Genomic DNA, 13,788 nt, shown 5'->3' on the forward strand with positions numbered 1-13,788 from the left:
AATATCATTTAAAGTTTCGATAAGCAGTGCTTTATTGCGTTTAAAGTGGGGATTTTATATCTAAAGATTCTAGTGTCAAACAAATCTTGAAAAAAAAAAAAAAAAGGGTTAAAGTGTGTTACTTTCTCATTGGATGTTGTATCTGAAAGTTAATTTAGTTCACTGCAAGACTTTCTTTATTACTTTTCGTTCATGTTAATTGTTACTAAATTTCACAAAATAAAGTTTGTTAGTTGTTATCTGAAATTGGGATTTGCATTAATTTGAAACTGATACGAACCTATTCTACCCTTCTATTGTAACTATCGCGCTCACTCGATGTGTGGACGTTAATTGTCAGTGCTGGTTGTTTTATTTCCAGGAATTATTTTGCAGTAAAGAATTTAATGCTATTTATATTCCTAGTGGGTAGAACAGCTAGAACTGGGAATTGGCGGATACATGGAATTATATATGTGTATTTCATTACGCAACACATATATAATTTAAATAAGGTACCTTTGTTAAAATACGTGTGCAAAAATAATTGAAGGGTTTCATGAACAGGTTTTCTCTTTTTGAAAGTTTCTGTATAGCAGAGTTTCTGTGGAAGGATTTCCTGCTTAATGCTTTATTGGCAATTTGTTTATTGCAATTGGTACTGTTTGTGTATAGACGTTAATGTGTTCGTACCTCTTGCATTGTTTATGGCAGGTTGCTAAATGCGTAAAATTGATAGTTATGGAAGTCGCATGCTAATGTGGGAGGAAACTTTATGGAAGAATATTATAGAAACATAATAGATATGAAATTCCCAAATTATATTGTAGTGTTTATTTATATATATGTAATTCCTCTCTCCCCGTTATATTGTTTTATATTTAAGAGTAATATGGCGCAGTTTAATGATATAAGGGCTGGTTTTGTACACGATAATGATCAATCTAGCTCTAGTGGCGATGAGTTTGTGGGGTATCAATATGAAAATCCCTTATTTGAAAATGACCTGAGCGGAAGACAAATTCCTAATTATAATAGTACTTCTCCTAATATGGGAAGGGGAGCCTCTAATATGAGAGGGGGTGGTCCGACCGAAATGGTACCTCCACTAACCCGTCAATTTCAATTCAATTTTTCAAGGCATGCGTCGGATAGCATGTATAAAGTCTTAATGGAGGAAATTAATAGTTTACCAGTAATTGATGGAGGAAATACTGACTTGACTTTCAAGTTTTTGCTTCGTTTAGATAGTTTTCTCAGGGGACGGGATTTCCCGTTGGATTTGGTGCTGATCGCTTGTCTTTCTCGAACAAAAGGGGAAATTCAGGAGATGGTACAATCTCTGATTGGAAGTTCTCTCTCTTGGGAGACTGTTTGTAGGCGAATAATGGTGCGTTTCATCTCTACTATTGCTAGAACTCAATATATGAAGTTATATTTTTACACTACTATGAGTGAAGAGGAAACACTCTATGACTTTATTGATTCTAAATTATCTATAATTAAGGTTTTGGATATGAATTTTGATGAGCATACTATTTGTAGTCTAATTGTAAATATGGTTACTCCTCGAACGCATGAATTTTTAGTTGAGCACGGATTTCCTAACACTTTTGAAAACTTGTTAACTTTAGCTGCTAGGTATGATGCCTTGTTCCGATATAAAAGGGATTATTATAAGTTAAGCAAACGAACCTTAGGTGACAAACAAAATCAGGTCACAACACAAAAGTCACCTAATATGTTGAAGGCTCGTGGCATGCGTAGCTCAGTGGTTCAGGTACCGAAACAAAAATGTTATATTAATCATCCTAGTGTTCACCAGTTAGGTTATGAAGACGACTCAATTAGTGGAATGCAAATGAGGGAGAATTGTCAGGCTACAAAAGTAAATAGATCTTTGGGTAATAATACTCATAAATGTAAACGTCCTCATTCAGATTTAGATAATTTCAATAGAGTAAGGGGTGTTCAATCTCAACCATGGTCTAATGTGAAAATAAATGAATTTGGGGAATCTACTGAATCTAGTATAGCTCATACGCCTGATAAAAGGTTAATGAATTTGATTTCGGTGTTAATTTATATCAAAGGCGAAGCCGTACCTTGTGTAATAGACACTGGTAGTAGTAACAATTTCATTAGTCAGCGCTATTATCAACGTTTAAGTAGTATGTGTCGTATAAAAAGTGAGAATGTGAACTTACAAACTACGGGTCTTGGAAATACTCAGATTCTCGTCAAACAGAGAGTTCGTATTTACTTTCGCATGGGACGTCAGCAGTTTTGTGAACTGTTTTATATCATCGAGTCAGACGACTTTGATATTCTTTTGGGTAACAGTTTTCATACAAAGTATAGTGCTGTTATTGACTTACCAAATAACTTATATAGAGTACAAAATCGAAGATTAAGCGTACCTATACATGATGCCTCCCAGTTGTCGGCAGACACTATGCGCTCTTCCCTTTATACTTCTAGGGGAGAGGATCGTGGAAGGCAACCACCATGCAACCTAGGTTCGCAGGAAACATCTTCTACTCCTAGTACTTCTGCGAGTTTTCAACAACAGCATGGATTGCCGGAAGCTGCTGCATCCACGTCATATGGAACTGTTCCAAAAGAACCAGACCCAGAGTTGGAGTTTTGCTATGATCATTCGGTTCTTCATCCAGAGAGGATTACCGAGGAAAAATTTTCAAGGTAATTATAAGGTTTCGCCTGAACTTTTACAAATAGATCCTAGTTTACAGAAATATGTTGATAAAATTTTAAATAATTATCAAGATGTGATTTCGGATAAAATCGGTAGAGTCAAGAACTTTGAATATAAAATAGAAGTAACTGATAATACTCCCATTAGACAACAACCTTATCATCTCCCTACCTTTAAACAAAAAGAATTAGAACAATATATTCAACAACTTGAGAAAGATGATATAGTTGAGAGGGTAGACTTTTCACCTTTTACTTCCCCATGCTTTCTTGTAAAAAACTCAGATAAAAGTAGTCGTTTGGTCGTAGCGTATGGAGAAATGAACAAGCGGATGATTTGTAATAATTTTCCGTCTCCTAACATGGAGAATGTTATATCAAGTATTTCTAATCACTCTATATTTAGTAAACTGGATCTACGATCCTCCTTCTTTCAGTTGACCTTGACTAAAGACAGTCGTCCTTATACTGCCTTTGTCACAAAAAATAAAATTTATCAATTTAAGGTTTGTCCGATGGGTTTTCTAAATAGTCCATTTGTGTTAAGTAATTTAATGAATAAGGTACTTGATGGGTTAATTGGAAAGAATTTGGAAATATTCTATGATGATATTCTATTGTTTAGCTGTAATGTCGAAGAACATAAGAAATTGTTAGAGGATGTTCTCTCCCGTTTAAGAAAATGGGGTATAACCATTTCCCCTAAGAAAACATTTTTGTTTCAACAATCTATAAAGTACTTAGGGTTTCGTTTTGAAAAGGGAACTATGTGTATTGACTCTGACAGAATTAAGGCAATTCAGGATATTCCAAAGCCTAAAAATCGAAAAGGAGTGAATAAAATATGCTCATTTTTTGCATTTTACTCTAAGTTTGTAAGAAATTATTCGGAATTGATAGCTCCTCTACAGGAATTACGATCTCCTAAACGAGTATTTAAGTGGACAAAAGATCATGATATTGCACTTCAAAGATTGAAGGATGAATTTTGTACTCATGTAATTTTGAAAGTTCCTGATATGAACTCAAGCTTTATTGTCCATTCGGATAGTAGTTTGCGTCATTATTCGGGAGTTTTAAGCCAATATGATGAAAATGGTAATTTGAGACCTGTTGCTATGTTCTCTAAAGCAATTCCCCCTACAGATTGGAGTAAAAATGTCTATGAGTTGGAACTTAAAGCTCTCACTCTTTGCTTAGAACGATTTGAATATTATCTATTCAATCCATTTGTTGTATACAGCGATAGTAAAAGCCTCTCTTGGCTTCTTACAAATCATAAAAGACAACGACGATATGGAACTCTTCTGGAGAAACTTGCACGTTTTAGGTTTAGAATAGTCCATATCCGCACTAAGGTCAATTGTATAGCTGATTTTCTCAGCCGTGTTGGCAATCATTTGGAATTTTATACGAAAGACGCAGATACTGTTGAAGTTGTTAAAGATCATGGTAAAAGTGTAAATGTGTCTTTTGTAAATTTTTGGAAGTATCCTGATTTCAGTATATCCTTGAAAGAACATCAAAGGAAAGATCCAGAGCTTCAAGAGATTATAGCCAAGCTTGAAAGTAAGCAGGAGGTAAGAGGTTATAAATTACAAAATAACATCTTGCTAAAACGAACGAAAGGTAAATCTGGTCAAGGTTTTAGAGCTGTCGTACCTTCTTCTTTAATTAAGAGCATTCTAGAGTATGCTCATAATTCTTTAGTACCGGGAGGTCATATGGGAATTAAGAAAACGATACAAAAGGTTGCTTCTCGCTTTACATGGTCAACAATGTATTCAGATATAAAGAACTATGTGAATATTTGTGAAATATGTCAGAAATGTAAAGATAAAACTAAGAAACCTATGGGAAATTACTATACTAGAAATGTAAAACACCCGAATTACATTTGGCACATTCACGTAGCTGGGCGTCTTCCCAACAGTTCGGGATATGAGTTTATTTTGATTGTAACAGATTCTTTCAGTAGATTTGTGTTTTTAGAACCTTTGAGACAATTAAATTCTAAGACTATTTGTAATAAATTATTAGATCTTTGTCTGAGATTTGGATTTCCAGGTTGTCTTGCACGACGGCGCGACATATTTTGTATCAAAGTACATTTCTCAATTTTTGTACTCTTATGGTATTCAGGATGTAAAATTATCCCCTTATAACCCGTCGCCGAATAAGGCGGAAAGAACCATAAGGTAGGTGAAGAATTTAATTCGTGCATACGTTGATAAATCACAAAGAAAATGGGCCCAATTGTTATCTAAAATCGCATTCACTATCAACATTAGCATGAATGAAATTACTGGGTATTCACCTAGCGAAATTTATATGGGAAGAAAATTTTATCATCCTCTTGATATTAAATGGTTATTAGATTTAGAAATTTTGGACGATGACCTAAATAAAGATGAGAAATTTGCTAATATTTGTAATAATATTCAGAATTCCTGGAAACGTAGTGAAAAAATTTACTCTCAGAAACATATTCCCGTTAATTTAAATGTAGGAGATCTTGTCTTAGTTAAAAGAGTGTTAAAATTGTCAGTAGAAAAGCACTTTAACCCAAAAATTGCTCCTCCTTGGGATGGTCCATTTGAGGTGTTAAGTAAACCTACACAGAACACAGTATGGTTGAGAAGTGTAGAAAATCCTAATATAAGGTTGAAACGCCATGTATCCTTTTGTAAAATCTTTAACGTTCCTCCTAATGCTCAGGGTAATAATAATTAAGATACCTTTATATATACTTGAATTGCTTGGTATTTGTATTGAAATTTATTGTTATATGTCTTGTTGGAATACTTGTTGTGTTTGTTTTATTCTGTTTTTTTCCTGCAGGAAAATCTTCATTATTGTTAAGGGCTAAGAGTTGTGGTGGTAGAGCCCATCATCATCATCCGTGTTCGTCGCGTGATTGTCGTTATGTAATGGAGTGGATAATCTAAAGTTTGTAAGAGGATTAACCATATAATATTGATCTTGAAGGAAATTTGGTAATGTACAAATTATTTTTATTTTTCTCCTCTTGATTAGTATAATAATATTGTTTGGCCTCTTCGGGGGAGAGGGAAATTAATGTGTTGCGTTTAGTCGAAAAATAAAAATATGTAAAATGTTTGTGAATAAAATCTCCGTTTTTAAATAGCAATAGCTTCGTGAGATACTCGTAATTGAGTGACCTTGGCGGTGAGTGTGGTGAAGTGCGCGAGCTTTCCGCTATGTGTCGCTAGTTGTAGCTGCAGCCAGCTGCCTGCTGCTTAACTAGCGGACGGCGTATTTTAACAAAGGTACTACTAGAGTGAAGTTCGAAAACACGATCGTGGGAATTGTGAAATGGAGGTGTTAATATTTGTAGTTACTACGACAGGAACCAGTGGATTTTGGCTGCAAGGAGACAAAAGGAATATCTAACCACTAAAATGGCTCTGTAAGGAAAACAGGTTTGGAGACAGAAAAAAAAAAAGAAAATGAAAATGAATGAAACAGTTTCTGGTTTGTATGGTAATTATTCTTACTTCCATTAGAAACTTCCATTTCACTTTTCTTATTGTCTTGTTTGGAAATGAAATAATGAAAAGGAAAATAAATGAAAGAAATTTGGATTCTGTCAACTTACGTAACTATTAAATGCCTTGGTTAAGCTATTTGAATAAAACCCCTTTTGGATTATTGCTTTTAACTATAAATTGAGTTTCAGTAGCTAACCCTGGTCATTCGTATTGGGTAGAGAATTCCAATATCATTTAAAGTTTCGATAAGCAGTGCTTTATTGCGTTTAAAGTGGGGATTTTATATCTAAAGATTCTAGTGTCAAACAAATCTTGGAAAAAAAAGGGTTAAAGTGTTACTTTCTCATTGGATGTTGTATCTGAAAGTTAATTTAGTTCACTGCAAGACTTTCTTTATTACTTTTCGTTCATGTTAATTGTTACTAAATTTCACAAAATAAAGTTTGTTAGTTGTTATCTGAAATTGGGATTTGCATTAATTTGAAACTGATACGAACCTATTCTACCCTTCTATTGTAACTATCGCGCTCACTCGATGTGTGGACGTTAATTGTCAGTGCTGGTTGTTTTATTTCCAGGAATTATTTTGCAGTAAAGAATTTAATGCTATTTATATTCCTAGTGGGTAGAACAGCTAGAACTGGGAATTGGCGGATACATGGAATTATATATGTGTATTTCATTACGCAACATACTGAACTTTATAACATTGCTACAAAGGTAAAATCTTAACTACTGTATTGGGTGAACTTGAAGGAAACATCGGAACTGATTTTTTTTTTATTTCAACATTCTGCTCTAACATATGCGAACAGGAAAAAAATCGTATTGTTATTTGCAGTAATGTACGTTGATCTGTAACATCTGTTAAGAAAATGCGTCAATGTTTTCTGGTGTAACGTACTTTAGCTTGAAGATGGTGTTTAATTCGTTGAAACATGAGTGCATTTCAAAGTGAGAAACCTGAAAACTATTGTGTGGTGGTATATCAGTTAATTTATAAATAAGTATTTCTTAGTATTAATTATATCTTTTACATGAGTTTGTAGTGTTAGCTTTTACTAAAATATTCTCTCAATACTACAGTAAGTCTTAGAAAAGCTGTCATCATGAGTTCTCTTGATCGGTTGCAAATTATTGTATATCATTTAATGTATTGACGGATTACAAAGAAGTTAGGACCTCATTAGCTCAAGTTCACTATTATCACGAAATCAAAACTAAAACATACACATATAATGGAAAATTTCATGCTGATTTTACGAAAGCAATGAATGTCTGACAGATTATGAAACTAAAATATAATTGTTTCTTTCCTTACTCCTGTTTTTGAGGAATTCACAGTTGATCTGAACAGAAGTAATAGACCTAAGACATTTGATTGAGAAAGTAAGAAGAAGGAACACTTTGAGAAACACATTAACATTATGTTGAATTTAACTAGTGTGAACGTGCCAAATATTCTATTACAAACCGATCATGTTTATTACATTTATATTAAGGTTTATAATAAGCCAGTAGGAAACAAATCACATTCACTCACTTTTAATTGATTGGATCAGGATTCGATCGAACACACAATAGAAGTTCAGAACTCAATTTTAAACTTTCAGTTCGTCTTATATAGTCAAAGTTCTAGATGTAAATACAAAATAAACTTGACAAAGTATCTTGACACAGCAATGCAAAAGACTATGCCTCCGTAATTAAGGGAACTTCTCAACTTAAATATTAATTTGCTGCATAGCATGCATGTTATAGGTATATTGTTAATACATTCCAGAAAATATTTAAAAAGCAGCATGCCTGGCAATTCAAGTATATGAGACAACAAATCGTAATGCAGATGCCACTAGTGTATTGTCGAACAATTGATGGTGAATCTGCTGAAATATATTGAGGCTTTTTGAATACCGGCGAACACAAAGCCCTAGAATTCCAATGTCCACTTGAGTAACTAACAGAACCTTTACCATAGTAACATCTATAAAATAATATAAAGAATTCAATAACTCAGAATTATCTCACTGTATTGGCTATATTATCAATAAAAAAGCTACAGAACATTCTAGATTTCAAGAAAAAGTTATAGACAAGTTTGCTTCCCAGAAGGACAAGCGAATTGATTTCATGTATAAATAAAGTGGAACATTCATTATGAATAGATACTTTTTATTATAAGCAGGCTATATATTGTTACTTTTATTAATTTAATCGTTTCGCTTATTTAAAATATTGAAATACTAACCGACCAGAGAAATTATATTTTCCAACAGTAAACTTTCGAACAATTATGTCACGAAACGCCACTGTTCATATGCCTTGAACTAACTAGTTCATGTTTACGGTAAATGAACATAATCATTTCACATTTGTTTACAGTTTACTTTCACGCTTAAGAAAGGACATATTTAGAAAAAACTACTCACAATGTTATATAACAGATAGATAGTAAGGTAGACAGCAAATCTATTTATTCTTGCATTTTCTCTGTAGTCTGTTCATTGTTTTTCCTCTAAGGAGGGAAAATATGGGGATTATGTAGGTTGAACACTATCGTTATAGTTTCTATATAGTCTCTGTGCTATAGCCATAATACAGACATTCGAAATAAAATTCTTGGAATCTTACAAACTAACACATGGAAATCACACTGATAAAGCTATTGATCTTAAACCAAAGCATATAAAATAATAATCACATATAAAGAAAAACCAAGGCATTCATGTGTTTAGATACACATTCTTATATATGAATTGTCAACACAAGGAAATTAGACAGCCCATATTTGTTTTGTCTCTCGTGACATTTCGTAGAGAGAAATTCGTAATGGATGCATCAAGTAACAAGTCTAAAATTAAATATATAGATAATACTTTAGTACAAGAAAGATAATTTCTAGTTTAAGTTCGAAACAACCATTATCACTATTCTTCTGTTAGCTAACAAAAGACGTTCTCCTAGCTACCGAAATATTCTACTTTCTTCATCTCAACTGAAAACGTTTCGAATTTAAACAGAAAATAATGTATGTGATATGTTCTGGTAACTTTTGATTACGAAAACGTTATTACATTTTGCTATTGGATGTGGTTATGGCATCATTTAAGGAGAGAACAGTGCGTAACAGAACTGTGCAACCCACGGATACAGCAGACATTAACAACACACTAAAAGTTAAGAAAATGAAAGAAGACAGGAAAAATAATCGCAAAATATCCTTGCATTCAGCTGCTGGATTCGCGAAGAAGATAAATCGCCAATGGCAATAATCGAAGCAAGAATCACAAAGTTTTTTTTTTTTAATTTAAGTTTATTTATTTATTTTCATACCATGTCACTGCATTACTGTCCAATTTTCTTTCAGTAACCAATGGAATTGCTAGCAGGCAGAAGGATGTTATCTACCTTGAGGATGAAGTATTCTCAGACAGCTCATTCCGCATTTCATTTCCTATAGGTGAGCATAAAACCACTACTTCACAATCTGATCGTCCTCTCTGCATCAGGGCGATGTCATTTTTGGAAAATCATTTCCTTCGATTAATTTTCAACAAACAGCACAGTAGATCACGCTGCAACCCTTCATATAATTTTTTACTGGCTTTAGTTCATCGATACAGATGACGATTTTGTTAGCCTGAGCCTTGTTACTTTGGCAAGTTGAGTTAGCTCATCTTTGTCTTCTCGATCAAATGGAGTAGCTTTTCGTAGACCCCAATAAGCTGATAGTTCAATAACTAGACATATTCGTCCCACACGAATGCTACTTGTCTTTTAAAATATTTCCATTCCATTGGAAACACAACTTCTGCACTGCCGATTCAGAAGACCACAGATTAACCAGGGTAAAATGGTGGCTAAGCATCTTGCGGCAATTCGACGTTTACAAGTCTAAACCACTATTAATTTTTTCACACTAATTCTATTGATGATATATATTTTTGCAAAGGTTCCACTTAATAATCTTAATCTTTTCTCACTTAATTATTTTTTGTTTTTAAATTAAAAATACAATTTTAGAACATAAAGGAACTAATATGACAGATAAAAAGATACTTCAAAATCATAGTTTTAAAACGAATTTTACCTCATAAAACTAAAAATTTAATTTTTATATACGCATACAAAATTCCCTTTTTTAAACAATTTTGCTCTGTTCTTGAGTGGAAACAATATCGTTAGAGGAACAGTATCTGATTAGGCGAAAATGAAACTATAGACCAAAAATGCAGGTGAGGTGTTAAGTTTTTAGCTTCATTAGAAGCAAAAAAAAATCCTTCTAACTCCTTGCTCTAATAGCATAACAATGTCCCAAATTTCCATAGATAACAATGGTTACGAATAATAATAAACAAATGTTTTTATGCAAAATTGGAAGTGCATTATTATTCCCTAACATACGAGAGATCTACATTTCTATGCAGGACACTAATTTCAGTTCTGAGCAAAGGATGGCAGTGAAACAAAATCCACTTAAATTAAAGGTTTCGTACTACACCAGAATGTCCATTGCAATAGTGTTGTCGAAATCATAAATAATTACTTGTAATACAATTACTTCTAATACATAAACAATAGTTACTTCTAATTCATACAGATAGAGACGCAACTCTACTAGCGCCTTTTTATTGAAGGGTGTATTTTCAGGCTCGTTCAGATGTTAGCTTCACGCTGGGAAGCTCACCAGTTTCCCGTAGTTTAGTATACACATGTGTAAAAACCTGTGCAGTAGGAATTCTGTGGAGAGGAAATCTTCGCTGCTATTCTTCCACCGCACCTTTGTCATTACCATCACAAAACCTGTAGACGTACCTCATATCTGCATATTGAGCATGGGCGTATTGGAACAGCATTCTATACAACACAGTCAAACTTCTTTCAGTCTACACACAAGCACTTTGCACTTCCTCACGGTACCGGAACTCCTGCTATCACATGCACACACGAGACACAAAAAGACTAATAAAGGGCCCTTTCAAGTTAATGAGTTGCGGTGCGCCACTTACAGTAGAAAAATTTTTAAAAAATCGAGGGAATCAGACATAACAATGGGAACGTCTCTGTTCTTGTGTACATTGAGACAAGCAAAATGTTTGTGTGCATTAGAAGTAATTATTTATGATTTCGACAACCCTATTGTAATGGACATTCTGGTGTAGTATGTTGTACACAAACTTTAATTAAGGTGGGTTTTATTTTACTACCATCTGTTGTTCAGAACTGTAATTAGTATTCCCGCATAGAAATGTAGAGCTCTCGTATGTTAGGGAATAATATTGCATTTTCAATTTTGCATAAAAACATTCGTTTATTAATATTCGTAACCATTGTCATCTATGGAAAGTTGGAACTTTGTTATGTTATTAGAATAAGGAGTTAGGGGATTTTCTTCTAATTAAGCTAAAAACCTCATCTGGATCTTTGCTACACAGTATCATTTTCGCCTAATCAGATATTGTACCTCTAACGACAGTGTTTCCACTCAAGAACAGTGCAAAATTGTTTTAAAAAGGGGACTTTATAGGGAAATTCGAAACCTTCCCCTCCGTTACTTCCTTCTTGTACGAAGTACTGGGAAAATCTGTATACCATCTGCAAGCCTGTTTCATTAGCTTTCAAACGAAATATAATATGTAACATAACCCCAACTACAGGGTGTGCAAGAATGTTTCAAACGAAATCGGCAAGTGCAAATATATATATATATAGGAGTTGGACAAAAAATCTAAAACGTTTGCAAAAGTGTGAAAATCATACTTAGTATGGTGCGGGCCTCCTTTTGGCTAGAGTGTCTGATGAAGCTAAAGTGTTAGTTGGCGAAACTGTAACACACATGTAGTTTTTAATGTGAATATATTGTTTTGCTCAGCAAATAGTTTGTTTGTTTTTAAGGATGTTTGAAAACAACACCGACAAAGTTTGGGAGGTGATTCCTGACACCAAGATAAGGCACAAAGTACAGACCAACCTGGGTGCACAAATGCTTCTTTTCGGAGTTATAGGCTGCCGAAAACATAAAAAAATGAATTTAAAGATCCATAGCTCTAAAACTGTGGAACCTACCGTAGTCAGATCAAGACTTCACTTAGGAACTAATATGTGTCCTATCCAAAATCCATTATTCAGAATTCCAAAGTACTCATGCAACAATTTTTATAGATAGAGTTTGGCTAGGGCATATAATTCGAAGTACTCATCAACTACCTCTATAAATAATTGGTGCGGAAGTTATGAAACATGGATATTTGGATAGGACGCATACTAGTTCCTAAATGAAGTCTTGATATGACTATGGTAGGTCTCATAGTTTTGGAGCTCTATAGCTCCGAAAAGAAGCGTTTGTTTCCCCAGGTTGGTCTATACTTTTTGCCTTATCTTGGTGTCAGGAATCATCTCCCAAACGTTGAAAGTGTTATTTCGAAACTCTGTTGTTTATCGGTCCGAAACAAACAAAATCTTATGAACTACTTGATGAATCACCGTCAATTTTGACCAGGATGTATTGAATCAAAAGTTGGAGTTCTAGATTGTTGAAAGAAGTGATCCATCCAGTTGATCCCAAGATATAGACAATCGAAAGTCAGTTCCATATGTATTCTCAATGGAGGAATTAAGAACATCCTTCCATAAACTACCCTCAGTGCTGCAGAGATTAGCGCGTTATTACAATGTTTAGGATACAAAATACTAAAGTCTTCCTGAAATAGAACGATAAAATGAAACTAAGTGATTTTCTACTCGACAAATCTACTCGTTAAATATTTTCTAATTTTAAATATTCATACATCTTACTAAAGTTTTTGAAAGAGGAATGTAGGGTTAGAAGGGAATGAAAAACCTCAAACTTCAGTTTTTATTGTGATAAACCAAACTCCTTCACGTGGTATACAATGACATCGTTTACATTTATCTTAACTTGACGTTGATTAGACTACTATTACACCTAGGTCCTCATAAATTGCTCAACATTCGTAAAAGTATCTAAACAAGTTGAAGTATGTGATATAGATCAAAATTGTTTACCAAATACGAAGTACCTTTTAAAATAGCTCCATATTATGAAATATTAAGTTCTGATTAAACTAGATCTTAAAATATAGTATATATTATATAGATGTAACAAGTCAGTCTGAAAGTAAAAACAGAAAATGAATTACTTTTTAAAAAAAGGTGGAAATATAACTACTTTTTTTTTTTAGGTATAAGTGCTTTCGTTGAAATTCTTCATCAGATGAGAGCGAAAGAAGTAAGAGGAAAGGAAAAGAAAGAATAAATAAGATAACAGAGAAAACATTGTGATAGTCCGATGAATACTGTGTTGATACTCCAGGCGACTTATCAACTCTTTTGGAAGCTGTCTTCGAAGTCATTGTATAAAATGCTTATGACAACACATTAAAATATTCCATTCTTCCATGGCATGACATGTTAGATCTGGAAAACCCGTCAACTATGGAACTTCGGATTTTTTTTAATAATTTGTCAGAGCAAGTAACTAGATAGTTAATATTAGATCAGCAGTACAGATTTTCTCCTCCATTATTGATGATTCAAGCGAATGGTACACTGAATGAAGAAT

The sequence above is a fragment of the Thermobia domestica genome, chromosome 14 (assembly GCF_964235325.1).
Source record: "Thermobia domestica chromosome 14, izTheDome1.hap1.1, whole genome shotgun sequence".
NCBI classification, from domain to species: Eukaryota; Metazoa; Arthropoda; class Insecta; order Zygentoma; family Lepismatidae; genus Thermobia; species Thermobia domestica.